The sequence below is a fragment of the Somniosus microcephalus genome, chromosome 8 (genome assembly GCF_052327205.1).
Source record: "Somniosus microcephalus isolate GS21.2 chromosome 8, FLI_Smic_1.0, whole genome shotgun sequence".
Lineage (NCBI taxonomy): Eukaryota > Metazoa > Chordata > Chondrichthyes > Squaliformes > Somniosidae > Somniosus > Somniosus microcephalus.
In genome coordinates, this window is record NC_140994.1 from 80,339,046 (window position 1) to 80,363,676 (window position 24,631).

At 46.7% G+C, this 24,631-nt stretch overlaps 1 long non-coding RNA gene across 2 annotated transcripts in view; it reads right to left on the reverse strand.

The window, feature by feature from the left end:
- The window catches only part of LOC147113666 (uncharacterized), a 41,943-nt gene extending 23,842 nt beyond the window's left edge, over positions 1-18,101 (reverse strand). For both annotated transcript variants that reach the window (XR_015079255.1, XR_015079254.1), the window contains exons 1-2: positions 17,521-18,101; positions 16,502-16,640 (exon numbers count right to left, since the gene is read on the reverse strand). This is a non-coding gene — a long non-coding RNA (uncharacterized LOC147113666). The remainder of the gene's footprint in view (positions 1-16,501; positions 16,641-17,520) is intronic.
- Between the last annotated feature and the right edge of the window lie 6,530 nt (positions 18,102-24,631).

Sequence of the window (24,631 nt, forward strand, 5' to 3'; positions counted from 1 at the left end):
CCAGTAAACACCTGTTGATTGTTCCTCTGCAGTCTCTGTATTTGTTGAAGGACACCATACATCAAGATTCACGGATTTAACAGGACGGTCATGAGGATGCTGCATATCTTGACACAAAGCTTCTCAGTGTGTGAGTTCTCAGAGGTAGAAGGATGGCAATCTCACCCATCAGCTTGCTGGACCGTTTCCGTCAGCGAGTGGCACCTGGCCAGTGGGGGTGGATAGAAATCGGGTGGCCCGTCGGCAGCAAGTTAAGTTAAGAAGGGGCGGTTGAGGGGAGGGGTGGGGTTGTTTTAAGGTTCTTGCAGCTGAGGTGGTGGATGTTATGTTCATTAATAACTAGACATTCTTATTATGAGCAGCTAGCTTCTAGCTAGTCATTTATTCAGTACATGTTCTCTAGGTACAGCATCTGTAGAGATTCAGCATGTGTGCTTGTGTGCAGGCAACCATCTTGACTACTGCCTTGTGGGTAGCCTAGTGCATCGTGGGTAGTGTAGTCTTAAACACATACAACTAAATATACAGCTCTACGGCTCCATCTAGTGTACCACTCTAGAATGACATGTTATTGATCATTACATCCCCCTTTCTTTGAGGTTAACAAAATCAATATCAATCAACTTAAGAAAAACGATAAAGATGATATCAGTAACACTTTTGTTAGTGCTCTATAAACAAACATTTTCACAACAGTCAATACATTTTCAATATAGTTTCTCTTTGTACTCAAAGATTAAATCTATCAGGCTTTTTTACTACACGTGTGGATCTTCTCAACACAGGTAAGTCTGATGTGTTTTCATGAGATTGTTCTGGTGGTGATTGACAAGTCTCACATTTGCCGATCATGTTCTCAATGTCCTTATTTATGCCAGGCCAATAAACAGTGTCTCTTGCTCTCCTTTTGCATTTTTCAATTCCGAGGTATCCCTCATGAATCCTTTTGAGCATGTCTTGACGTAGAGCCTGTGGAATGACTATTCTCTTCTGTTTTAGTAATAGTCCACTTACTACACTCAATTCTGACCTTATGTGAAAGTATTTTGGACAGGAACCTTTTGGCCAACCATGATGAATGTTCTCTATTACTGTTTGTAATACTGTATCATTTACTGTTTCTTCTGCTATTTGCTTTGATTTTGTGTCGACACTGGCAGCGCAGCAGTGACCATACTCACATGAACATCCACGTCTTCTTCAGTAGAGCTCACGACTCATTGTGGGTGCTCGGGATAGTGCATCTGCTAACACTATGTATTTGCCTGGTGTGTAGATCAGTTCAAAGTCATATCTTTGCAGCTTCATCATGAGTCGTTGAATCCTTGGAGACATCTCATTCAGATTTTTTTTTATGATGGCAACCAGTGGGCTGTGGTCTGTCTCAACTGTGAAGGTGGGAAGTCCATATATGTAGCCATGGAACTTTTCTAATCCAACTACCAAGCCTAGACATTCCTTTTCAATCTGGGCGTATCGACACTCAGAATCAGTCATAGACCTGGAGGCATAGGCAACAGGCTTCCAATCTTCACTCTCTGCTTGTAGCAAGACCGCGCCTAGGCCATCGTTTGATGCATCCGTTGACACTTTGATTCTCTTTGTCGGGTCAAAGAAAGTGAGTACAGGTGTGGTGGTCAGCACTGTTTTGAGGTTCATCCACTCTTGTTCATGTCTTTCTGTCCATGCGAACTCATTTGTTTTATGTAGCAGGTCTCGCAGACAGGCTGTCTTGGCTGACAAGTTAGGAATGAACTTTCCAATGAAGTTTATCATCCCCGATGCGTAGCACTCCTTTTTTGTCAGTGGGTCAGGGCATTTTGAGTATGGCGTTTACTTTTTCCATATCTGGCTCTATTCCTTTACCAGATAGATTATCTCCTAGGAAAGTGACTTCCTGGACGCCAAACTGACACTTGGCTTTGTTGAGCTTCAGTCCATTCCGGCGTATGCTCTGTAGCACTTTAGTCAGTCTCTCATTGTGTTCTTTCAATGTGGAGCCCCAGATGATCCTGGTACCATGTTATGTTCATTAACTAGACATTCTTATTATGAACAGCTAGCTTCTAGCTAGTCATTTATTCAGTACACGTTCTCTAGGTACAGCATCCGTAGAGATTCAGCATGTGTGCTTCTGTGTGCAGGCAGCCATCTTGACTACTGCCTTGTAGGTAGCCTAGCGCATCGTGGGTAGTGTAGTCTTAAACGCATACAACTAAATATACAGCTCTACGACTCCATCTAGTGTACCACTCTAGAATGACATGTTATTGATCATTACAGTGGAGTGGTGGTGGGGGGGGGGGGGGGGGGGGGGAGGAGGAGAATGGAGTCCAGGCAGCAGTGGCCAAGACTCTCCGTATGGGATCCACCAGGCTTCCCGACAGATTTACCCGGCGAGTGCCCCACTCTGGAGCGGGTTAAAATTCCATCAGGGTCCCATCTACGTCATGGGACCCCAATTTTCATTTGTTACTGAGGCTCCCACTGGACCTTTCACATTTATTTTTCATCTGGTCTTCCCCACCACCTCCTTATCCATTCTCCCCTTTCCCCCCCCCCCCCCCCCACTCCGGTAAAGCATCTCAACACGTTCTCTAGGTGCACGCTTTATTGCCAATGTCACATCACCGCTGTCCCTCTCCATGGCCTTGACACCCTTCCTAAAGCAGGGAACACAGAGATGGACAAGATTTCGTAATGGGCAAATCTTAACTTTGGGCAGGACGGCTTGCTGCCTATTACAAGAGGGCGAGATGGCCAGAACCATTAAGGCCTGGGCCTCAATTAAATGGAACCAGTGAGCTGTACCACTGGGATGGGTTCGACCTGAAGCAGGCTGAGACCAAGGTCCTAGCTGAAAGGATAACTTGGGCTGTACAAAGGATTTTAAACCAGTAAAGAGGGGGGAGGGCTCAGGACAATGTTCCCTCCAAGCTGCGCGGCCGCATAATAACGGAAAAAGGTTCCGCGCAGGCTGCTCACCGACTTCTCCATTGTTCAGTAACCACGCCTGCGCAGAAATTTAAAGGGACCGTGCAGTAAAAGAAACAGGCCGCCAATGTTCCCTTTAAGTTGCACGGCTGTGCAGCGCTCTGGAGGTCCCGTAAGCTGGCTTATCGGCTTTTAAACAGAAAAACCGCGCATGCGCGGAATTTTGATGAGCCCACAGCCCATTGAATGGGGCCGCACCACCCAAAACAAATTAGAGGGAACAACACAGAACAAAGTACAGTTTACAGGGAACATTGGCTCATACAGAAATAAAAATAGCCTGAAGATTAAAAAAGGAATGAGAGCGAAGGTCAGATCAACAATAGTGTTAAAGGTAATATAAATACTTCCAAGTTCAGAAAAAGATATGGGAAATAATAACAAAATAACTGATCACAATTCAACAGAAGCGATAAAAAAACAAGGAATGCGTTAAGTTAAACCATATGTTAAAAACATCAGGGCATAAGGGCCAAAGAGGATCGATTACCAAATTAAAAGTTCTATACACTAATGCATGTAGCATAAGAAATAAGACAAGTAAAATGGAAGTGCAAATTCAGTTAAATGGATATGATGTTGTGGCCATCTTGGAGACCAGCCTATAAATCTGGCATAACTGGGAGATAAATATTCCAGGTTATAAGATTTTTTAGAAATGACAGGGAAATTAGAAAAGGAGGAGTAGTCAAGGGACACTATTACAGCATTAGAAAAAGGGAATATCAGTAAGGGTGAGCAGGCAGTAGGAACACTATGGGTAGAATTGGGGAATAGAAAAGAATGCAAGACCTTGGTGGGAGTTGTTTATAGACCTCCAGATAGCAGTGATAGAGTAGTGGGATACATAAACATGGAGATCAGAGATGTTTGTTGCAAAAACAGAGTAATTATAATGGGAGATTTTAACTTTCACATAGACTGGGTGAAGTAACCAAATTACTATTATACTTTAATTTTTATGTTAGAATATGTATAATGTAGCACCAATGTACAAGGTGGAGGTAATGAGTTAATTCATATCGAGTTAAACGATATATGGGTCTGTATATTGCATTTACCCAGCTAAGCTTTAAAAACATGATTAAGTGACTTCGAATGCTGAGAAATTAAACTGCAGAGCAACTCGTGGGAAGATTAGGGAGGATGCTTATTTGGCCAGGCGAGGCAGCACATATACAAGATAACATATCAAAGAATTCGTTTGTTTAAACTCACAACAGGGTTCTATTATATCAAAGTATGGTGGGACTAATGAGGATGTGCTTGCTTTGTAGAAGTAACCCAAGAACAAGGTCAGAATCTGTGCTTTGCATGCCTTAACGAGGACTGTTATCTTGAGAAAACATGTAACAAGCAAAACCACCTGGCTATGGGCAACTGGACGGTTGTAAAGTAATTAAGATGAGGCCCACAGTCACATGAGGTGACGGGACCAATTGATAACTGAAATGTGGGATTTGTGGGCGGCAGGAGGAGGAAATGTCATGGTTTATAATTGCCATTTAGCTATAACTCTGTATATGCTGATAAGCTTTACCCCCGCCCCTAGGGCAGGGTTTTGATTTTTGTATAATTGTGAATGTTGCTAGGATATCAGTGGAGTCGGATTCAGACAGCGATCTGAAAGGTTCTCCCCAGGCCTGAATAAACCGTTGTGACTTCAATTAGTTGGTCTGTCTTTCTTACAAGCCAGTGACATCGACCTTGTATATCACTTGGTCCGCACTTTGGGGGCTTACATCACTGGGGGAAGGAGAACACCGAGTCCCAGAGGCAGAGATTTCTTGAGTGTATTCGGGACAGTTTTCTGGAACATTGGCCCAGATATTCCGATCCCTACGGGTGTGTACGTGCTGTGTACTCACCCATAGGGACATCGGAAATGCCGGTTTCAGGCATGCACTGCGCATGTGCTGGAAACTGGCATTTCTGATCTGACAAGAAAGCACTTGACAGATCCTCCGGCTGCCCGGGAGAAGGGCCTCTGCAGGCGGATAGTTCTGCTTTTTGGAGACCCTCTGCCCGCAGAAAATCCTTACAATTCTTGCGCCTGCTTTTACCAGGATAAGAGTTGAAAAAAGTTTTTAAAACATTCCACTGATTTATCATTTAAAAATACTTTAAAAAAGGTAAGTTTATTTTTAGCCCCGTAAAAAACTAGTTTTTTTTTCAAAAATGTAAAGTTTTGTCTAAAAGAGTTAATTTATTGTACTTTCAAGTCATTTAAAAAATGTGATTAAAAAATGTATTTAAAGTTTTACTATGTTTTGGGGGTGATCTCCATTCATATATTTCTGTGATTGGCTCCCCATGGCTCACGTGATCCCAGGGACGCTGCGAACTACCTGCGCCTCTGGGATATGTGGGCCCTGCGCACCGGCAGTTTGGAGAGGCCCAGCATCGGAATTGTGCGCGTCCCGGGAGCTCTCAGGTAAGGGTGCAGATTTTTCCAGATCGCAGTCCTCCGCCCGCGGGAGGCCTGTGATCAGAATATCTGGGCCAAGATGTTCTTGAACCAAGAGAACAGGCCATCTTAGATTTAGTGATGAGCAATGAGCCTGAACTAGTCAATAATCTAATGGTAAGGGAACACCTAGCTAACAGTGACCATAATGTGATTGAATTCGTTATTAGGTTAGAGAGGGAGAAGGGTGAGTCACAAACCAAGGTTTTTAATTTAGGCAAGGCTGACTCTGGAGGGATGAGGCAAGAATTGACCACAATAGACTAGGCAGAACTATTAACGATAACACTGCGATGAACAGCGGGAGGTGTTCAAAAAAGTATTTGGTGGAATACAAGATCTGTACGTAACTCTAAAGGGCAAGAGCTCTACTTGTGTAATTAAACAAGCTTGGTCAACAAGGGAAATGAGAGATAGTAAGAAATGGCTGACATGAAGGCAAAGAACAGTAGAGATCCTGTTGACTGGGAGAGATATACAGAACAGCAAAGAGATACAAAGAAGGTGGTAAGAGCTCCAAAAAGGAATACAAGAAAAAGCTTGCGAGGGATATCAAGGGCAACACTAAAGGTTGTTACAAATATATTGAGAGAGAGGGTGGCTAAGAGCAATGTGCCCCCCCCCCCCAAATGATAGACTCCAGCGATATTGCAATTGGAAATCAGGAAAAGGCAGGCTTACTAAATAGTCACTTTGTATTGGTCTTCACGGTAGAGGATGAGGATAAAATAGCAGAGATACAAGAAAAACTGAAAATAACTCAATGGGAGGAACTAACTAGATTCAATGTAACTTTTAAAAAATGGTGATGGAGAAACTAATTAGGTCAAAAATAAACAGTTTCCACCCCAGGGTATTAAAAGAAGTAGGTGAGGAAAGTGATGCCTCAGTCATGACCTTCCAAAACACACTCGATTCAGGAATTGTCCCCTTGGAATGGAAAATTGCCAATGTCACTCCGCTATTTAAGAAGAGTAAGGAAATTATAAGCCTATTAGTCTAATGTCTGTTGTAGGGAAGTTACTAGAATCTGTTATTAGGGACGGAGTGACTGAGCACGTGGACAAATGAGCTGATCAGAGAACACCAGCGTGGATTAGCAAAAATTACAGCACATGAAATTGGAGGCAACCTATTGGCTTGGATAGGGAACTGGTTAGGAGACAGGAGACAGAGAGTAGGGATAATGGGCATGTACTTGAATTAACAGGACGTGACTAGTGGTGTCCCCCAGGGATCTGTACCAGGGCCTCAGCTTTTCACTGGATTTATAAATGATTAGATGAAGGAATAGAGACGTATATCCAAGTTTGCTAACGACACTAAGTTAGGTGGCACAGTCAATAGTGTAGATGGGAGCAGAAAGTTGCAAAGGGACATTGATAGATTAAGTGAGTGGGACAAACTGTGGCAGATGGAGTTCAATGTGGGGAAAGTGAGAAGTCATCCACTGTGGATCCGAGAAAGATAAATCAGAGTATTTCCTAAATGGTGAGAAGCTAGGAACTGTGGATGAGCAGAGAGATTTAGGGGTCCACGTACAGAAATCACTAAAAGCTAGTGGACAGCTACAAAAAATAATTAAAAAGGCTAATGGAATGTTGGCTTTTATCTCGAGAGGGCTGGAATACAAAGGGGTGGAAATTGTGTTACAGCTGTACAGAGCTCTGGTTAGACTGCGTCTGGAGTAATTGCGTTCAGTTTTGAGCACCACACCTCAGGAGGATATATTGACCTTGGAGTAGCAGCGCAGATTCACCAGAATACCACCAGGGCTAAAAGGGTTAAATTATGAGGACAGGTCGCATAGACTAGGCTTGTATTCCCTTGAATATAGAAGATTAAGGAGCGATTTAATTGAGATGTTTAAGATGATCAAAGCATTCGATAGGGTAGAGAGAAATTATTTCCTCCAGTGGGAGAGTCCAGAACATACAGGGGAAAAGACAACACCAGAGGGAAGGAATACAACAACTGAAGACAGATTAATCTGCCAACAACCCAGAGGTGGACACAGTATTCCAACGGTAGATCTGCCCAACTCTGCCTATACTGGCTTATAAGGACACGGTTGTAGGAATCTAGTAACTTATCAGCAATACACAAACAGACTTTAAATGTACCGGACATACTGGTTACTCAAAGCTGTTAACCTGTCAGCTATGGAAGGAACCGAACTGTAAAATAGCCTCACCAACTGTGCTTCCATCTTGGACACAGAGTGTAACTTTATTCTCTCCAAAGTAGAACCCCGTTGATGCTGAGATAATGTTATGCAATTAAACTATGTTTAAGCCAATAACAATTGAAACGCTTAACTCAATCTGCCAAGTATTTAGTGTAATCTTATGATGCTAGTAATCATGTTGTTCGAGATGTGCTAATAAAGTAATGTTACTTTGGAGATTTGACTCCAATGATTTTGGCAAGAGGTTAACTTTTTAATTCAATAATATACCATCTCCAAAGGGATTGATTTGGTTTGTCTAACTGAAAATACACTGAACTGGTTAATCTAATACAGTTTGGAAGGAAGCCTTAATTTTAGGCATTCAATAACCTTCAGACATGGCAAATCTTCAGCCATTTCTCAGATCCTCATTCTGGAATTCAGTTGTGATTTTGAAGTACCATACTGTTGAAGCGACATTAGATATTGTTTGATTTTAAACAAACCATGGACGGAATACTCAACACTCACCTGGCTGAGTGCATTCACAAGAAATCTGACACCATCTAGCCCAGAGCAGTTCACTTGATCGGCACCCCCGGCGCTGGACTCGGTATCCACCCCTCCATTCCCGGCACACTGTGGCTGCAGTATGTACAATTTATGGGATGCACCAAGGTTACTTCAACAGCACTGCCCTCACCTGCAACCTCTACCACTGAGAAAGCCAAGAGCAGCAACGTCACAGAACACCATCACCTCCAAAGATACTTCCCACCCACCCAAGTCATATATATCACTGTTCATTATCGCGGGGTCAATATTCCAGATTTCCCTATCTAACGATGATAGTTAGGGGAGCAGACAGGCGTTTCTGCGGCCGCAGACATTGACTCCAGGATGGTATGTTGCCTCCCTGGTGCCAGGGTTAAGGATGTCTCTGAGCGGCTGCAGAACATTCTGAGGGGGGAGGGTGAACAGCCAGAGGTCGTGGTCCATATTGGTACCAACGACATCGGTAGAAAGAGGGATGAGGTCCTGCAGGTAGATTTTAGGGAGCTAGGAAAGAGATTAAAAAGCAGGACAACAAAGGTAGTAATCTCCGGATTACTCCCGGTGCCACGCGCGAGTAAGTATAGAAGTGGGAGGATGGAGCAGATGAATGCGTGGCTGGAGAGATGGTGCAGGAGGAAGGGCGCAGGAGGGAGGGCTTCAGATTCCTGGGGTATTGGGACTGGTTCTCGGGGAAATGGGACCTGTACAGGCCGGACGGGTTGCACCTCAACAGGGCTGGAACCAATATCCTCGTGGGGAGGTTTGCTAGTGCTGTTGAGGAGGATTTAAACTAATTTGGCAGGGGGATGGGCACCAGGATGTAACATTAGAAAGGGGAAATAAAGTGCTCAAAGGATTGGGAGAGGCAGAGAGCACTAAAGTAAGAAATAAGGTATTAGGTAGGGTCAAACGAAGAGAGCGCATTTCTTTTATCTGGAAGGAGGAGAGCATGCCAGGGGATCTCAGACGCCGTAATCGTGACCATCTTCAAGAAAGGTGACAAGTCCGATTGCGGTAATTACAGAGGAGTTTCCCTGCTGTCTGCCACATGGAAAGTCATTGCAAGAATCCTCCTTAATAGCCTTCTCCCAGTGGCCGAAGAGCTCCTCCCAGAGTCACAATGTGGATTCCGCCCACTATGGGCACAATGGACATGAGCTTCACCGTACGTCAATTACAAGAGAAATGCAGGGAACAGCACCAACCGCTGTACATGGCCTTCTTTGATCTCACAAAGGCCTTTGACACTCAACCGTGAGGGATTATGGAGTGTCCTCCTCAAATTCAGCTGCCCTCAAAAGTTTGTCACCATCCTCCGCCTGCTTCACGACGACATGCAAGCCGTGATCCTGATCAACGGTTCCACCACAGACCCAATTCACGTACGCACCGGGGTCAAGCAAGGCTGTGCCATCGCACCAACGCTCTATCTCACCCTCAGTAAGCTCCCCACTGGAGTGGAGCTAATTTACAGAACAAACGGGAAACTTCAACCTCCGTCGCCTCCAGTCCAGATCCAAGGTCGTCCCATCCTCTATCGTCAAATTACAGTATGCATGTGTCTGCGCTCACTCGGAGGTCGAACTCCAAACCATCGTCAACACCTTCACCGAAGCGTACGAGAGCATGGGCCTTACACTAAACATCCATAAGACAAAGGTCCTCTACCAACCTGCCCCCACCACACAGTACTGCCCCCCGATTATCAAAATCCACGACAAGGCCTTGGACAACGAGGACCACTTTCCATACCTTGGGAGCCTACTGTCAACAAGGGCAGACATCGATGATGAAGTCCAACACCGCCTTCAGTGTGCTAGTGCAGCCTTCGGTCGCCTGAGGAAGTGTGTGTTTGAAGACCAGGACCTCAAACCCGGCACTAAGCTCATGGTCTACAGAGCAGCAGTGATACCCACCCTGCTGTATGCCTCAGAGACATAGCCCATGTACAGCAGGCACCTCAAAGCACTGGAGAGGTACCACCAATGCTGCTTCCGCAAGATCCTGCAAATCCATTGGCAGGATAGGCACACCAACGTCAGTGTTCTCACTCAGGCCAACATCCCCAGCATCGAAGCTTTGACCACGCTCGATCAGCTCCGATGGACGGGTCACATTGCCCGCATGCCTGATACAAGACTCCCAAAACAAGCGCTCTACTTGGAGCTCCAGCACGGCAAGAGAGCCCCAGGTGGGCAGAGGAAACACTTCAAGGACACCCTCAAATCCTCCTTGAAAAAGTGTAGTATCCCCACCGACACCTGGGAATCCCTGGCCCAAGACAGCACAAAGTGAAGGAGAAGCATCTGGGAAGGCGCCGAACACCTCAAGTCTCTTCGCCGGGAACAAGCGGAAGCCAAGCGCAGGCAGCGCACATCAACCCAAGCACCCCACCCACCCACCCCTTCAACCACCATCTGCCCCACCTGTGACAGAGACTGTAGGTCCCGCATTGGCCTCATCAGTCACCTGTGAACTCATTTTTAATGTGGAAGCAAGTCATCCTCGGCTCCGAGGGACTGCCCAAGAAGAGGAGGAGAAATAAGGTATTAGGTAGGGTCAAACTAAGAGAATGCAGGATGGTCTAAGATGGGTTCACAGTGTATGTATGTGAACACACGAAGCGTAGTAAACAAGGTAAGTGAGCTGCAGGCACAAATAGCCACATGGGAATATGATGCCGTGGCAATAACTGAGACCTGGCTCAATAAAGGGCAGGATTGGGTATTAAATATTCCTGGTTATAAGGTGTTCAGGAAAGATAGGAGATGGTGTGGCAGTATTGGTTAAGGAGAATATTACAGTGCTGGAGAGGGAAGATGTCCTGGAGGGGTCAAGGACAGAATCTATATGGCTAGAGTTAAGAAATAATAGAGGTGCCATTACACTACTAGGTGCATTCTATAGACCACCAAATAGTGGGAAAGATATAAAAGGAGCAAATTTGCAGAGAAATTACAGAGAGGTGCAAGAACTACAGAGTAGTAATAATGGGGGACTTCAACTATCCTAATATAGACTGGGATTGTAATAGTGTAAAGGGCAGAGAGGGGGAAGAATTTCTGAAGTGTGTTCAGGAGAACTTTCTTGATCAGTATGTTTCCGGCCCGATGAGGGAGGAGGCATTGCTGGATCTGGTTCTGGGGAATAAGGTAGGTCAAGTGGAGCAAGTGTCAGTAGGTGAACATTTAGGGAACAGTGATCGTAGTATGATAAGGTTTAGATTAGCAATGGAAAAGGACAGGGAGCAATCTAGAGTAAAAATCTTTAACTGGGGAAAGGCCAATTTCAGTGGGATGAGAACGGATCTGGCCTGGGTAAACTGGACTCAAAGATTGGCAGGCAAAACTGTAATGGAACAATGGGCTGCCTTTAAAGAGGAAATAGTTCATGTACAGTTGAGGTACATTCCTACTAAGGGGAAAGGCAGGGCAACTAAAGCCAGGGCTCCCGGATGTCGAAAGAGATAGAGAATATGATGAAGCAGAAAAAGAGCGCATATGACAGGTGTCAGAAACATAGAAACATAGAAGATAGGAGGAGTAGGCCATTCGGCCCCTCGAGCCTGCTCCGCCATTCAATGAGATCATGGCTGATCATCCAAACTCAGTACCCTGTCCCTGCCTTCTCCCCATATCCCTTAATCCCTTTAGCCTTAAGAAATATATCTAACTCCTTCTTGAATATATTTAATGAATTGGCCTCAACTGCCTTCTGTGGTAGAGAATTCCACAGGTTCACCACTCTCTGGGTGAAGAAATTCCTCCTCACCTCTGTCCTAAATGGCTTACCCCTTATCTTTAGACTGTGACCCCTGGTTCTGGACTCCCCCACCATCGGGAACATCCTTCCTGCATCTAGTCTGTCTAATCCTGTTAGAATTTTGAAAGTTTCAATGAGATCCCCTCTCATTCTTCTAAACTCCAGCGAGTATAAGCCCAATCGACCCAATCTCTCCTCATACGTCATTCCTGCCACCCCAGGTATCAGTCTGGTGAATCTTCGCTGCACTCCCTCCATGGCAAGAACATCCTTCCTCAGATAAGGCGACCAAAACTGCACACAATATTCAAGGTGTGGTCTCACCAAGGCCCTGTATAACTGCAGCAAGACATCCTTGTTCCTGTACTCGAATCCTCTCGCTACGAAGGCCAACATACCATTTCCCTTCTTAACTGCCTGCTGCACCTGCATGCTTACCTTCAGCGACTGGTGCACAAGGACACCCAGGTCTCGATGCACTTCCCCTTCTCCCAATCTATTGCCATTCAGATAATAATCTGCCTTCCTGTTTTTGCCACCAAAGTGGATAACCTCGCATTTATCCACATTATACTGCATCTGCCATACATCTGCCCAATCACCCAACCTGTCCAAATCATACTGGAGTTTCTCGGCATCCTCCTCACAGCACACACGCCCACCCAGCTTTGTGTCGTCTGCAAACTTGGACATATTACATCTAGTTCCCTCGTCTAGATCATTAATATATATTGTGAATAGCTGGAGTCCTAGCACCGATCCCTGCGGTACCCCACTAGTCACTGCCTGCCACTCGGAAAAAGAGCCATTTATTCCAACTCTTTGCTTCCTGTCTGCCAGCCAGTTCTCTATCCAAGTCAATACCTTGCCCCCAATCCCATGTGCTTTAACTTTACACGCTAATTTCTTATGCGGGACCTTATCGAAAGCCTTCTGAAAGTCCAAATACACCACATCCACTGGATCTCCCTTATCTATTCTACCAGTTACATCCTCAACAAATTCCAGTAGATTAGTCAAGCATGATTTACTTTCTGTAAATCCATGTTGACTTTGTCCGATTTCAGGTTTCAAATACATCTGTGAATCAGGCTATATATAAAGGTCAGAGGAGAAGTGAAAAAGAAAATAAGAGGGGCAAAGAGAGGGTATGAGAATAGAATGGCAGCCAACATGAAAGGTAATCCAAAAGTCTTCTATAGGTGTACTGGTCTCGCTAGATGTACTCCTATCTAGTTATCCAGCCAGCTAAACACTCATTCAAATAATTCCTCGAGAAGCAGGTTGCTGTTTTGAAGCTTTACTTGAATAAATTTTGTGAAACTGTAAACAAAGACAAAGTATGTTTTGCACATAGAGCTGAGTACTATACATTAGATATTACATAGAATATAAACATGTTTATGACAACAGAATAGACTAATTGTATAACTAAATAGCACTGAAGCTAAACCTCGGTAGCTAACAGCGAATAACTTCTTATAGACAAAGTATTGTCAAAATACTACACTGACAAGGTTGTTATCATGTTACTAAACAAGGATACTCACAGACATTGCGTCTTGCCTAGTGTATAAGGAGGATGGGACAGGATTGATAATGTCTGCCTCATGTGAGCTTTCTTCACAACTCAGCAGGTACTTCCTGGAATACTATTTCCGGGGCAAACAGGAAGGTGGTCAAATAACACCCTGCTATACAATAACACTGCTATAAACTAACTACCACTAGAGGGTGCTATCTGCATGTAATAAGTCCAGAACAATAGGCATATAAATAGTAAAAGGGTAGTAAGAGGAGGGGTGGAGCTGATTAGGGACCAAAAAGGAGACCTACGCATGGAGGCAGAGAGCATGGCTGAGGTACTAAACAAGAACTTTGCATCTGTCTTCACCAAGGAAGAGGATGCTGCCATAGACATAGTGAAGGAGGAGGTAGTGGAGATACTTGATAGGATAAAAATTGATAGAGTTATTAGAAAGGCTGGCTGAACTTAAAGTAAATAAATCACCAGGAGCGGATGGGATGCATCCTAGGATGCCGAGGGAATTGAGGGTAGAAATCGCGGAGGTACTGGCCATAATATTCCAATCCTCCTTAGATATGGGTGTGGTGCCAGAGGACTGGAGAATTGCAAATGTTACACTATTGTTCAAAAAAGGGTGTAAATATAAACCCAGCAATGACAGGCCAGTCAGTTTAACCTCAGTAGTGGAGAAGCTTTAAGAAACAGTAAACAGGGACAAAATTAAGAGTCATTTGGATAGGTGTGGATTAATTAAGGAAAGCCAGCATGGATTTGTTAAAGGCAAATTGTGTTTGATCGAGTTTTTTGATGAGGTAACAGAGAGGGTTGATGAGGGTAATGCAGTTGACATAGTGTACATGGATTTCCAAAAGGCCACATAATAGACTTGCAACAAAGTTGAAGCCCATGGAATAAAAGGGACAGTGGCAGCATGGATACAGAATTGGCTAAGTGACAGGAAACAGAGAGTAGTGGTGAACGGTTGTTTTTCGGACTGGAGGAAGGTATACAGTGATGTTCCCCAGGGGTCGGTTCTAGGACCACTGCTTCTTTTGATTATATATTAATGACTTGGACATGGGTGTATGGGGCACAATTTCAAAATCTGCAGATGACACAAAACTTGGAAGTATAGTGAACAGTGAGGAGGAGAGTGATAGACTTCAGGAAGACAGACAGGCTGGTGAAATGGGCGGGCACATGGCAAATTAAATTTAACGCAGAAAAGTGTGAAGTGATACATTTTGGTAGAAAGAATGGGGAGAGGATATATAAACTAAGGTGTACAATTCTGAAGGGGGTGCACGAAGAGAGAGACCTGGGGGTATGTGTACACAAATCGTTGAAGGTGGCAGGGCAGGTTGAGAAAGCGGTTAAAACGGCTTACAGGATCCTGGGCTTCATAAATAGAGGTATAGAGTACAAAAGTGTGGAAATTATGATGAACCTGTATAAAACACTGGTTCGGCCCCAACTGGAGTATTGTGTCCAATTCTGGGCACCACACTTTAGGAAGGATGTGAAGGCCTTAGAGAGGGTACAGAAAAGATTACGAGAATGATTCCAGGAATGAGGGACTTCCGTCACGTTGATAGACTGGAGAAGCTGGGGTTGTTCTCCTTGGAGCAGAGAAGATCGAGAGGAGATTTGATAGAGATGTTCAAAATCATGAAGGGTCTGGACAGGGTAGGTAGAGAGAAATTGTTCCCATTGACAGAAGGGTAGAGAACCTCAGGACATAGATTTAAGGTGATTGGCAACAGAACCAAAGGCAGCAGAAGAAAAAACTTTTTTACGCAGCAAGTGGTTAAGATCTGGAATGCACTGTCTGAAAGGGTGGTGGAGGCAGACTCAATCTTATCTTTCAAAAGGGAATTGGATAAGTATCTGAAGGGAAAACGTTTGCAGGACTACGGGGAAAGAGCGGGGGCGTGGGACTAGCTGAGAGTCAGCACAGGCTCGACGGGCCGAATGGCTGCCTTCCATGCTGTAACCATTCTATGATTCTAACACCATTGTGGGAGAACCATCACCATAAGGACTGCAGCGATTCAAGGAGAAGGACCACCATCTTCTCAGTGCAACTAAGGATGGGTAATAAATGGGACGGCACCACATAGTCTATTATCCCAACAATATATATACTTCTTAAACTTCAGTAATTTATTAAAAGAAAAGTCTTGCATTTATATAGTGCCTTTCATGACCTCAGGAGGTCCCAAAGTGCTTTACAGCCAATGAAGTGCTTTCTTTTGAAGTGTAGTCACTGTTTTAATGTAGGAAATGCGGCAGCTAATTTGCACACAGCATGGTCCCACAAACAGCAATATGATAATGACCAGATAATCTGTTTTAGTGTCAAAATAGTGTCATGGGATCTTTTACATCCACCTGAGGGGGCAGACGGGGCCTCGGTTTAACGTCTCATCGGAAAGACGGCACCTCCGACAGTGCAGCACTCCCTCAGCACTGCACTGGATTGTCAGCCTAGATTTGTGTGCTCCAGTCTCTGGACTTGAACCCACAACCTTCTGACTCCGAGGCAAGAGTGCTGCCCACTGAGCCACAGCTGATACTTGTTTTTCCGATTTCTGATGTCCACTGCTGTGGAACATGGAATTATTCCACTCCCCCTACTGTACACCTTTTTTTTCCACTAAAACAGCTTCTTGCCCAAGATTAGAGCAATGGAAACTAACGTCACCCTGGCCTATCCTGTCCTGGCCCCCGCTCTATTCTCACTGCCTGTGGGAGCTTGCTGTGTGCTAAATGTCTGCTGCTTTTTTTTGTCTGCACAATGACAATCTCCCCACTTCAAAATGTGTGAAGCACTTTGAGATGTTTGAGTGATGCGATAACGCGATACATATGCAAGGCTATTTCCTATTTAATAATTAAAAAAGCTGATTATTCTAGCCTTTCATTAAGCTACAACTTGTCACCTAGACAGTTACTGGGCACACCAGCCTGCAGTTTCTGTGGACTGCTGAGGGTGAACTGGAGTTCAAAACTAAACAACCCTTACCGGAGATGTAGTTTGTGAAGTGTACAAATGATCCTCCTGCTGGATTTCAGTCGCTTGTGCAAACAGCTCTTCAGAGTGCTCCAGCATTACATTATTACAACACTCTTGTCCTCGGTGCACCTCAGACCCATCAAGCATGCTGAAGAGAAAATGTCATAATGTTCTAAATATTAGAAAGCTCTTTTTAAAAAAAAAAAATGAAAACTAAAGTCTGTTCCAATAACTATATTAATAAATTCTGTCCAGTTCAGTTTGAAGGAGCTATGGAATTGAAAGCAGGGCAAGGAAACTGCTTACTGGAAAATCCTGGGCCCAAAGACCATAGCCAGGTTATTGCAGTGTCGCTGATCAGATTCAAGCTGGGAGCCAAGCTTCGGCATGAAGTGACAGAGGTACTGGAGCAGGCTGCAATGGGTCTCAGGGTGCAGGTTTAGAGGGTGTAGGACATGTTCAAAATGCGGTCCCTTTAATCTACTAAATCACGAACAAAAAACACAAATGCTGTTTGTCAACAAACCCCAAACATACAACACTGACAGACAGGAAAAGACTGGTCCATCAAGCCAGCCCCACACACCCTGTCGGCTGGAGCATCCTGACTCGATGCCATGGTACCCTGGAGTGCTGTGGATCTACCGAGCTCAGGTATCAAATTACCATGTCTGCAACAGAAGGTTGACTCGGTTCCAACCTTCCATCGCTTACCATGTCATCTTCCAGCCAATTCAACACCGGATAGGGTCCACTTACATCACTCTGCCCAGTAGAGTACTTGGTCGTAAGACAACAAACATATTTTTCAGGTAATAAATGGAAGTTCTTTCAAGAGGCATACTAAGAAATAAGGAACATATAAATAGGAGCAGGAGTAGGCCATTGGGCTGCTCGAGCCTGCTCCGCCATTCAATAAGATCACGGCCGATCTCCTACCTCAACTCCACTTTCCTGCACTATCCCCATATAGCCCTTAATATTCAAAAATCTATCACCCTGCCCCACAAAAATACAGTAAAACGTACCTCTGGACAGCTGATATGGGCGGATCATGTGCTGCGTAACTTCACCAGGAGTTGTTCTTTTCAGCTGGGCCCTTCATCATCATCCAACCTATAGTGGCCAGCCAGCAATTCAAATGCCTGGAATTAACTGATCAATATTATCTCCCTCTTTAAAATTTCTAAGACTGATTTAATAAAATGTTCTGCAATCCCACTTATCAGCCTTGCTACTGCAGTGTGTTTCTCTGCCAGTTCAACAGCGTGAAGTTCTCTCTTTTTGGGCAGCCCTGTGCTGACTCCATTTCTCCTCATGATGGCGGTGTTTCTCCTTCACAGCCTCAAATCTGCTTCATTCCCTCTTCCTGCAATCTCCACAGGAAGATACTGTAATGTAGATACTTTCTAGGGTTCAGCAGTCTGAATGTCTTACTTTTATAGAGGTTATTACACACTCCCCTGTATCTACTTGCACAATAGCAAATCCCAGGGATGCAACAACAGCATCCCTTGTGATCCAACCCGGAAATTTCATTTTTTTACACGTGTATTCCTTCAGTATCGCCAATCGAGTCAATACTAAGTAAGGGGAAGCTTGGTGTGAGGGAGCGGTGGAGGAGGGGGCCGAGGGGGGGGGCTAGGGGGGTGCGAGGGGGCCGGGCAAGGGGCCGACGGGAAGGGGGGCCTGAGAGGGGCCCGAGAGAGGGGGACCCGAAAGGGGGCGCGGGGAAAGGGGGGCGGGAGGGGGGGGGCGGCCGAGGCGGGGCGAGGGGGAGGGCGGCCGAGGCGGGGCGAGGGGGAGGGCGGCCGAGGCGGGGCGAGGGGGAGGGCGGCCGAGGCGGGGCGAGGGGGAGGGCGGCCGAGGCGGGGCGAGGGGGAGGGCGGCCGAGGCGGGGCGAGGGGGAGGGCGGCCGAGGCGGGGCGAGGGGGAGGGCGGCCGAGGCGGGGCGAGGGGGAGGGCGGCCGAGGCGGGGCGAGGGGGAGGGCGGCCGAGGCGGGGCGAGGGGGAGGGCGGCCGAGGCGGGGCGAGGGGGAGGGCGGCCGAGGCGGGGCGAGGGGGAGGGCGGCCGAGGCGGGGCGAGGGGGAGGGCGGCCGAGGCGGGGCGAGGGGGAGGGCGGCCGAGGCGGGGCGAGGGGGAGGGCGGCCGAGGCGGGGCGAGGGGGAGGGCGGCCGAGGCGGGGCGAGGGGGAGGGCGGCCGAGGCGGGGCGAGGGGGAGGGCGGCCGAGGCGGGGCGAGGGGGAGGGCGGCCGAGGCGGGGCGAGGGGGAGGGCGGCCGAGGCGGGGCGAGGGGGAGGGCGGCCGACGCGGGGCGAGGGGGAGGGCGGACGAGACGGGGCGAGGGGGAGGGCGGACGAGACGGGGCGAGGGGGAGGGCGGACGAGACGGGGCGAGGGGGAGGGCGGACGAGACGGGGCGAGGGGGAGGGCGGACGAGACGGGGCGAGGGGGAGGGCGGACGAGACGGGGCGAGGGGGAGGGCGGACGAGACGGGGCGAGGGGGAGGGCGGACGAGACGGGGCGAGGGGGAGGGCGGACGAGACGGGGCGAGGGGGAGGGCGGACGAGACGGGGCGAGGGGGAGGGCGGACGAGACGGGGCGAGGGGGAGGGCGGACGAGACGGGGCGAGGGGGAGGGCGGACGAGAGGCCGAGATGGGGCGAGGGGCCGAGAGTGGACAAGGGGGGGGGCCAGAGGGATTGGGCCGAGATGGGGCGAGGGGGCCAATAGGGTCAAGGGCCCGAGGGAGGGGAGGGGTGCCGAGAGGGAGCAAGAGGGAGGGGGGCCGATTGGGTCGGGGGGAGGGGGCTGAGAGGAGTGGAGGGGGGCCGAGAGGGCCCGAGGGGAGGGGGGGGCGATAGGAAGGGGGTCCGAGAGGGAGGGGTGGGCGAGTGAGGGTGAGCGAGGTGGCCCGAGCGGCCGGCCGACTGAAGGGGGCCAGGCCGAGGGGGGGCGAGGGGCCGGCCGACTGAAGGGGGCCAGGCCGAGAAGGGGCGAGAGGGAGGGGAGGCGGGGCCGAGAAGGGGGGGTGGGAGGGAAGGCCGAGAGGGACGAGGCGAGGCCGAGAGGGATGAGGGGGGCTGAGAGGGAGGGGGCAAGGGACGGGGGCGTGAGAGGGATCGAGGCTGAGGGAGGGGGCGCAAGAGGGAGCAAGGCAACCAAAGCCAGAGCTCCCTGGATGACGAAAGATATAGAGTGTAAGATGGAGCAGAAAAATGGGCGTATGACAGATGTCTGGTTGAGAATACAAGTGTGAACCAGGCTGAATATAGAAAGATCAGAGAGGAAGGGGAAAAGGAAATAAGAGGGGCAAAGAGAGAGAGTATGAGAATAGATCGGCAGCTAACATAAAAGGGAATCCAAAAGTCTTCTATCAGCAAATAAATAGTAAACGGGTAGTAAGAGGAGGGGTGGGGCTGATTTGGGACCAAAATGGAGAGCTACGCATGAAGGCAGAGGGCATGGCTGAGGTATTAAATGGGTACTTCGCATCTGTCTTCACCAAGGAAGAATTTGCTGCCAAATTCATAGTGAAAGAGGAGGTAGTTGAGATACTGGATGGGATAAAAATTGATAAGGAGGAGGTACTAGAAAAGCTGGCTGTACTTAAAGTTGATAAATCACCAGGACCGGATGGGATGCATCCTAGGATGCTGAGGGAAGTAAAGGTGGAAATTGCGGAAGTACTGGCCATAATCTTCCAATCCTCCTTGGATACGGGGCTGGTGCCAGAGGACTGGAGAATTGCAAATGTCACAACTTGTTCAAAAAAAGGTGCAAGGATAAACCCAGCAACTACAGGCCAGTCAGCTTAACCTCAGTAGGGGGGAAGCTTTTAGAAACGATAATCCGGGACAAAATTAACAGTCACTTGGACAAGTATGGATTATTTAAGGAAAGCCAGCACGGATTTGTTAAAGGCAAATCGTGCTCAGCTAACTTGATTGAGTTTTTTTGTTGAGGTAACCAGAGAGTGGTGTACATAGACTTCCAAAAGGTGTTTGATAAAGTGGCACATAATAGGCTTGCCAGCAAAGTTGAAGCCCATGGAATAAAAGGAACAGTGACAGCATGGATATGAAATTGGCTAAATGACAGGAAACAGAGTAGTGGTGAACGGTTGTTTTTCGGACTGGAGGAAGGTAGACAGTGGTGTTCCCCAGGGTTCAGTACTAGGACCACTGCTTTTCTTCATATATGTTAATGACATAGACTTGGGTGTACAGGGCACAATTTCAAAATTTGCAGATAACACAAAACTTGGAAGTATAGTGAACAGTGAAGAGGAGCAGACTCGATGGGCCAAATGAAACATCGAGCGAGAGCGAGGGGAAACATCGAGCGAGAGCGAGGGGAAACATCGAGCGAGAGCGAGGGGAAACATCGAGCGAGAGCGAGGGGAAACATCGAGCGAGAGCGAGGGGAAACATCGAGCGAGAGCGAGGGGAAACATCGAGAGAGACCGAGGGGAAACATCGAGAGAGACCGAGGCGAAACATCGAGAGAGACCGAGGGGAAACATCGAGAGAGAGCGAGGGGAAACATCGAGCGAGACCGAGGGGAAACATCGAGCGAGACCGAGGGGAAACATCGAGCGAGACCGAGGGGAAACATCGAGCGAGACCGAGGGGAAACATCGAGCGAGACCGAGGGGAAACATCGAGCGAGACCGAGGGGAAACATCGAGCGAGACCGAGGGGAAACATCGAGCGAGACCGAGGGGAAACATCGAGAGAGACACTGAGGGAGCACTTTATTTATTTAATTTTATTAATTTATTAAGTAATTAATTAAATTTATTTAATTATAAGTTGTGAGTTCCTCACGATGCTCTCCCAGGGCGGCCACCCTGTAGCCAGAGATTATTCTAGAAGCCTGGGTAGAAATATCAATGTAATTACTGTCGAAATTACTTTTTTTACATTATTGCTTGTTCATTTTATGTGCTGTCTTTTTTTATGCCTTTTATTTATTTTATGTCTGTTTTATTTATATTTAAAGTATGTATGTGTGTATATGTCGGTATGTGTTTTTTTGTGATGGCGCCGATGAAGATGGCTGCCGTCCTTGCGGGCTCCGTGCGTACCAGGCAGCTCAGTGTTCTTGCTGCTTGGTGCTCTCGGCTCGTCAAGAAAAAAGCATTTCACTGACTAGATTTCACTTCTTGTATTTAGTTATGTGATAAATAAAATTGAAATGAAATGAAATGGCCTCCTTCTGTGCTGTACTATTTATTCTATGATTCAGAGTATTCTTTGTTTGACTTGTACACTACTAACTTTGATATAGCTCAAGAGTTCTATTGGCTCTTCAGTGACTGGATGGACAAATTGCCGAGTCCACCACCCTTGTTCTCTTTGTTTCACCTTGAGCTGTTTTGATAACATTGATCAATGCATATACAGCACCTATCCTTTTGATTTTAATGTGCAATATTGACAATGCATTGAATGCAAAAGTCTTGGTATTAATGCTAGCCTTATCAGAAGAAGAGGAAAGCCATTGCTAATGGTGAATACTTAAATCACTAACAATGGAGACTTCAGCAGTTGTCTGGGAGTTAATAGATTCAATTTTGCTTGACAAAATGTTGTTATGGAGACTGAAAGGTTAAGAGTGTTGCATTACCAACACGTTAATTTAGTCAAGTGAAGGGAGATATTTTAGCTACAGGAGCTTGAAGTCAGATAATCCAAAGGAGTTAAGGCAAGCAGCGGGGATCTCAGAACAAACATAATAACAGGCATTAACTTTGGACTGGAGGTTGGGAGAGAAGGCACAAGAGGAGAAAAGGAATCAGAAAGAAATGAGAAAATTACAGCAAAGGAGGAAACACACAGCCCACCGCGACTGTACCACACAGCCCACCGCGACTGTACCACACAGCCCACCGCGACTGTACCACACAGCCCACCGCGACTGTACCACACAGCCCACCGCGACTGTACCACACAGCCCACCGTGACTGTACCACACAGCCCACCGTGACTGTACTGGTCCTCCTCCAACTGAAGCTAGTCACTCAAATCCCATTTTCCTGTTCTTTTACATTCTTCCTTTTTAAATACTTAACCAATTCCTTTTATATTGTGCTTTATTCTCTGCCTCAATAGCCACTTCTGGTAAATCAGTCCATGTTCTAATAACCCTCTGCGGGGAAAAAAATCTTCTAACTTACCTCTTCATTTTTCTAGTAATAACCTTGTGACTAAGAACAAGACTATGCCCCCCTTATTCCCATCAGTGGAAACAATCATTCACTATTTCTCCATTCAAAACCGTTCATAGTTTTGAAAATCTCCAATAGATGTCCCCCTAACCTTTGTTCCAGAATCAATTTTCAACCTTTTCTTCATATCTATAACTTCCTATTCCTGGTATAATTCTAGTGTATTTTTGCTACACTTTTTCTATGGCTATACTTCCTATAATGTAGTGCCCAGATCTATACACAGTACTCCATCAGTACAAATTGATCACTTACTTGCTTTTATATTCAATGCTCCATGTATAAAGTCTAGAATCCCATTTGCCTGTGTGTCTTTTTCTACCTACACTGTACTTCAAAAATGTATGTATCTGTAGCTGTAGATCTCTCCATTCCCCACCTCAGCACCCTCACTTCTGAGTCAGAAGGTTGTGGGATCAAGGCCCACTCCAGAAACTTGAGCAGAAAAATCTAGGCCGACACTCCAGTGCAGTGCTGAGGGAGTGCTGCAATGTCGGAGGTGCCGCCTTTCGGATGAGACATTAAACCATGGCCCCATCTGCCCTCTCAGGTGGATGTAAAAGACCCATGGCACTATTTTGAAGAAGAGCAAAGGAGTTATCCCCAGTGCCCTGGCCAATGTTTTTCACTTAATCAACATCACTAAAAAACAGATGATCTGGTCTTTATCACATTTGTGGGACCTTGCTGTGTGCAAATTGGCTGCTGCGTTTCCTATATTACAACAGTGATTGCACTTTCAAAGTACTTCATTGGCTGTAAAGCGCTTTGGGACATCCTGAGGTCGTGAAAGGCACTATATAAATCCAAGTCTTTCTTTCTCTCAAGGATGTTACGATTTAGGGTATACATTTTTTCACTGTCCCTTTGCCAAAATGTACTGCTTCACAATTCTCTGCATCTGCCACCACTCTGCCCACTCCACTAACAAGCCTATGCCTTCCTGCATTCTGCCTCAGTTTGCCAAGTACAGGTTGGACCCCGGTAATCCGGCACCCTTGGGACAAGGCCGGTGTCGGACCATTGAAAATTCCGAACCACTGAAGGCTAGGTAAATAACACCTAAAATAACAATATTAGGTACAATATTATGTTTGTTTATATCGCGGGAAACGGTGGCGCCGCCGAGCGGCTGCTCCGCGAACTAAAGACTGCCGGTTTCAATTCGTGCCGGACCACTGAAGGTGCCAGACCGTCAGGTGCCGGATTACCGGGGTTCAACCTGTACCCTAATTTGGTATCAGCAAATTTTGATATTCTTAGAATAGAATCTTACAGCACAGGAGGTTGTTATTCGGCCTGTCGTGCCTGTGCCAGCTCTTTGAAAGATCTCTCCAATTTAGTCCCACACCCCAGCTTTTTCCCCATAACGCTGCAAATTAGTCCTCTTCAAATATATGTCCAATTACCTTTTGAAAGTTCCTATGGAATCTGATTCCACCATCTTTTCAGGCAGTGCGTTCCAGATCTTTACCCTGTATGCAAAAAAAATGTTCATTTCCCGTCTAGTTCTTTTGCCAATTATTTAAAATCTATGACCTCTGGTTATCAACCCACTTACCAGAGGAAACAGTTTCTCCCTACTTGCTCTATCAAAATCTCTCAATTTTGAATACCTCCATTAGATCTCCCCTCTGCTCCAAAGAGAACAATCCCAGCTTAGAAACATAGAAAAATAGGAGCAGGAGTAAGCCATTCGGTCCTTTGAGCCAGCTCCGCCATTCAATATGATCCTGGCTGATCCGCTATCTCAATACAGGAAACTTTGGTTTATCCGGAGGTTATATGTCCGGCATACTCGATCTAACGGCAAAAATCAGGAGGCGTTTTCTATATGTTTTTTTAGTTCTCGTTGCTTTTTTTCCCCCCCAGTCAAGCACTGCATGGTCTGTAGCTATAGCAACAGCT